This window comes from Xenopus laevis, chromosome 3S (assembly GCF_017654675.1).
Source record: "Xenopus laevis strain J_2021 chromosome 3S, Xenopus_laevis_v10.1, whole genome shotgun sequence".
Lineage (NCBI taxonomy): Eukaryota > Metazoa > Chordata > Amphibia > Anura > Pipidae > Xenopus > Xenopus laevis.
The window spans coordinates 14,843,608-14,849,034 of NC_054376.1; the positions used below are offsets into that span (position 1 = coordinate 14,843,608).

At 38.6% G+C, this 5,427-nt stretch overlaps 1 long non-coding RNA gene across 1 annotated transcript; it reads right to left on the reverse strand.

The window, feature by feature from the left end:
• Positions 1 to 552: 552 nt before the first annotated feature.
• Positions 553 to 3,537, reverse strand: LOC121402067. The gene is made up of 3 exons (XR_005966511.1): positions 3,377 to 3,537; positions 752 to 843; positions 553 to 615 (listed from the first exon to the last, which is right to left on the reverse strand). It is a non-coding gene; the product is annotated as an uncharacterized LOC121402067 (long non-coding RNA).
• Between the last annotated feature and the right edge of the window lie 1,890 nt (positions 3,538 to 5,427).

The following is a 5,427-nucleotide window of genomic DNA, read 5'->3' on the forward strand; positions in this document are numbered from 1 at the left end:
ACATGATCCGGTGTGGTTGTAGGTGGCCTTCAGGGTCTGGCAGATTGGTCACCAGGCAGCAAATCTCCTCTTCTTCACGGCGACTAATTTCCACGATTTGCCTTCCGCAGGCTAAAATGTAAACCGCCCAGGGGCAGGCACATGGAGTGCTTTGTTTTCTGACTTCGGAAAATGAAGCGCTCCGTGTGCCTGCCCCCAGGTGATTATCATTTTAGCCGGTGGAAGAAGGCAGATCAGGTAGATTAGTTGCCGCAAAGAAGAGGAGATTTGTCGCCTGGTGACTATTCTCCCCGAATCTACCCATGTGACCAGACCCTAAATAGGTTGATTTCAAATTAGTGTTCTTTAGCTGCACCAGAGGAAGGACCCTATAGGTGTGAAACATGTAGTGCTGTGCTATGCATCTCTAAATAAATACTACATAGAATGTTTGACTTGCTCTCCAGTGGATTTATTTGGTATATCATGTTTGCCATTAGTAAAATAAGGGAGTTGAATTATGCTCAGATGTATAAAGAGAAAGGAATTTCAAGAGGATTAATGTTTCCTTACCGATGCACGATCCCGTTTGCATGCAGGAACTTCAAACCTACTGCTAGTTCTGAAGAATAAAACCTTGAAAAAACAAAAGACAAATTGCAGTATTTAATACTTATAATATACAAAGTACTTGCAGATTGTGACACTATGATATCCATAATGTTTTAGGTCCTTCTGCCTCAAGAAGCAGGTTACTTATTTGGTTACTTACAGTATTTGGTCACTGGTCAGACGTCCTCTGCTCTTTATGAGGTCATCCAGTGTGCCACCACTGATATACTCCAGCACTAGCAGCATGAGTGACTAGATACAAAATATAAAAGAGAGTGAGGCACAGAATTGGATATCAAAGAAGAGAGGAATGCAATTTCATATTTTCATAATTTAATACAAAATTATGTAAAATAATGTAATAATTACTTTGCGTTAGACACAATATGCTAGTATTAATAATAGATTATATATTGATTATATTAATAGGAATAGATTATAATATTGGGAAGGGTCCTGCCATACTGATGTTTTTTTCAATAGCTGAACAAAACAGAGGAGAGCACAAATCTATGAGATGTAAGTATTTAGAACAAATTTAAGTCTGACCCTTATATAGTTGAAATGTATGGAAAATTCTAGTTCCCACTTTAGAACCGAATGACCCCAGCGCAACAGCATCTTTTTTACCTTTATAGTTCCGATAGTAAAATGTGCTCATTTGAAACCCATACAATAAAAGGATATAACCCTCAAATACTACCACATCTATCCTGAAAAGTTTACTACATCCTATTATGACATCTCTAGTAGCAGCATTACATTAATTAACAAATAATAAATACTAATATTCTATATGAAGTAATTGTATAAATAACAGAACACAAGTTAAAGGGGTTGTTCACCTTTAAATTAACATGTAGCATGATGTGGAGAGTGATATTCTAAAACAAGATGCAATTGGTTTTCATTTTTTATTAGTTGTGGTTTTTGAGTTTTTTAGCCTTTTATTCAGCAGCTCTGCAGTTTACAATATCAGCAATCTGGTTGCTAGGGTCCAAATTACCATAGAAACCCATGCACTGATTTGAATAAGAGACAGGAATATAAATACGAGAGGGCCTGAATAGAAAGATGAGTAATGGAGAGAGTGCAGAGACTAAGTGCAACTAAACTGGTAAGAGGGATGGAAGACTTAAATTATGAGGGGAGACTGTCAAGGTTGGAGTTGTTTTCTCTGGAAAAAAGGCGCTTGCGAGGGGACATGATTACACTTTACAAGTACATTAGAGGACATTATAGACAAATAGCAGGGTTCCTTTTTACCCATAAAGTGGATCACCGTACCAGAGGCCACCCCTTCAGACTAAAGGAAAAGAACTGTCATTTGAAGCAACGGTGGGGGTTCTTCACAGTCAGGACAGTGAGGTTGTGGAATGCACTGCCGGGTGAAAACTTTGGAAAACTTTTGTGATGGCTGATTCTGTTAATGCCTTTAAAGACGAATTCAACCCTTTACCAAAAAAACTCTACCCCTCACCCCACATAGACCCCCTCCCTTCCAGCCTAGCTTCCCCCTGGGGAAATGCCCCTAACTTTTTTTTTACCCCTCGGCACAGATTCAGGGATCCCAGTTCACCGCAGCCATCTTGCAGGTCTTCGTGTCTTCTTCTGTTGATTACCGAAGACCCAGAAGATGGCTGTGGTGAACTCCAATGCCTGAATCTGAACCGAGGGGTAAGTAAAAAGTTAGGGGCATTTCCCCGGAGTGGGGGCAGCTAGGCTGGGGGAGGGAGGGGGGGTCTACGTGGAGTGGGGGGCAGGGTTTGAATTCTCCTTTAAGAATGGCTTGAATGATTTCTTGGACAAGCATAATATTGTATATATAATATCTTATGCAGTATTAACCATTTGACCCTGCACACCACTTTTTGCCACCCTTGATGGAAGGTGCTCCCAGTTTCCTTTATTTTAACAAGCATAATATCCAAGGCTTTTGTGATACTAAAATCTATACTTGGGGGCATATTTATCAAGGGTCGAATTTCGAATTGAAAAAACGTCGAAATTCAAAAAGACCAACCGAAATTGAGTCAAAGTTGTTTTTTTTGGTCGAATAGGTCCATATTCGGCCGAATTCGAATCGTTCGAATCGAAGGAATACCGCATTCGAACTAATTTGATTCCAAGTTTTTCCTAAAGTTTTTCAAAGTCCACCAATTGACTCCAAATAGTTTCTAGGAAGTCCCCCATAGGCAGGTTTTAGATGGCGAATGGTCAAGTTTTAAAGAGACAGTACATGATAAATCTCGATATTCGAATTTTTTGCAAATTCGAATCGAATTTGGACTATTCCCTAGTCGAAGTACACAAAAATAGCTCGAAATTTGAATTTTTTCAGTTCGAAAATTCATCTCGACCTTTGATAAATCTGCCCCTTAGTGTATGAGTATATATAGTCTATGTGAGTGTATGGAGGGGTCAGTGTGTGTATGTATGGATGCTGGGTTTCATTTGAAGGAGTTGAACTTGATAAACTTTGGTCTTTTTTCAACCCAATCAAACTATGTAACTATGTAATAAAAAGTAGCAATAACAATACATTTGTAGCCTCCCAGAGCATTTGTTTTTTAGATGGGGTCAGTGACCCCTATTTGAAATCTGGAAATGGTCATAAGAAAAAAGCAAATAACTCAAAAGGTATAACAAATAAATAATGAAGACCAAGTTGCTAGGAATTGGACATTGTATATAAAAAAGTATATATATATATATACTAAAAGTTACATCGAAGGCGAACCAACCCTTTAAAATAAGACCTCAAATAAAACTCACTACCCTGTACCTGAGTTTGAAATGTTGCCATTCCCCGGCATAGAAATGGGCATCTGCCGGCAAGCTGAAGAACTGATGCCTCTCTCGTGACAAACTTGAAGATGTTCTCCCGTTTCTTTTCGATGATTTTCACTGCAACAAGTTGTTCTTTGATGACATAAGATGCCAACATCACCTAGAGAAAAGAGTGGAAATGAAGAAAATATTGCTTGGTCGCTGGTATGTATCTAGCTGACATGATTCATGGGTTAAATAGGATTATGGTTAAATTGGATTTAAACGGTTACTTGGTTTAATGATATATAAGGAATTATGGTTTAGTTTCATACCAAAAGTTGATCAATATCCCACATTCCCACTTTAGACTCACAATTTCCTTACAGACTGACAGTAATGTATCTGAAAGAATATCAGACCCTTAAAGAGATAGTTCCCCTTTAATATGATTTTTTTTCTACTTTGAAAGTATCTGTTTGTTCATGAAAGATAACAATAAGGGAATAACGCAATGCATGAACCTAGAGCTTACATGCTCAATGCACTATATAGTTTCCCACTGAAGATCCCTTGAGAATTCCTTTAAAGGAGAAGGAAAGGTTAAAACTAAGTAAGCCTTATCAGAAAGGTCCACCTAAATATACCAGTAAACCCTCAAAGTAATGCTGCTCTGAGTCCCGTCAAAAGAAACACTGCATTTCTTTCCTTCTATTGTGTACACATGGGCTTCTGTATCAGACTTCCTGCCTTCAGCTTAAACCTCCTTGCCCAGGGCGTGAGCATGCTCAGTTTGCTCCTCTTCCCCCCTCCCATCTCTGATGTAATCTGAACCCAAAGCTACGAGTTAGCAGGGAGAGACTCAGGCAGGAAGTGATGTCACACCAAGCTAATCCTACAGCTGCTATCCTAAACAAACAGAGAGCTTCTAGAGCTTTTTACTCAGTTATGGTAAAACATTCTACAGAATAAATATAGCATTCTATCTTGCACTATTGCAGCTAATCTATTGGCAATAAAATTCCTCCGTAGCTTTCCTTCTTCTTTAAGCACACCTCTGGAAAGGTGCACTTGCACGAAATGATACAGAATACAAGCCAAGGTCCCTGGGTATGTACTTGCATATGATCTCCTCTTTTGCAAATCAACAGCTTGTGCATGCACAGGCGGTCCCAGCTGACCTATCACATTAGAGTAATTTCATGATATGCTGGTCATTGATTTGCATAAGTGGAAGGATATATTGTGTTGGACACAGCAAGAACTGGCATCTCAACTTAAAGTAGAAGTGGATTTTCTCATCACTTACCTTGCCAAAGTTACCTTCACCTAGCTGTTTTAGAAGGCGGTAATTGCTGATATTAAGGGGCAGTGTTGTTTCTGCTTCCTCTCGAATCTTCTTCTGGTTTCTTCCATCTAGAGTATTAAAAAAGTAAAGTTCATTCAAGAAATGTTCAGTGAATGTCTGAATAGTTACAGTGTCACCTCATTTGTAAGATGCAGTCTTCCTTATGTCCCATTTCAAACCTTTCAGGTTTTCCAGTTTTATTTGTACATTCCCATATTAGTAACCAGGAAATGCATGGGGCATGTTCGAAATTGGCAGAGTTTGGTGCATAAGGTCACAGCTGGGTAGTCCTTAACTTTACTTGTCTAAAATGTTCTGGTTTTGATATTGCCATTCAAAGATCAGATGTAGTCAGGGGTTATTTATCAAAGTCCGAATTAATCTCAATATTTTCTGCTACAAACTCCGATCAAATCCGATCTGGTTTTTTACGCTTATTTATTATTACATTTTCCCGAAAATTTGCTTTGCAGCAAAAAATCTAATTTTTGAGATTTTTTTCAGATTTTTCATCTGATTTTCAAGATTTTTCACCCGAAAACTCCGATTTTTGCCTGAAAACTTTGGGGTATTGCACGAAACCCAGCACACATCAAAAAAACATTGGGAATTCTCCCATTGACTTATATGCAACCTTGACAGGTCTGAGATGCCGGATTTTCTGATTTGGACTTTTCCATCCTCTGGGTTTAATAAATTCCTAAAAATTCGTGATTTTT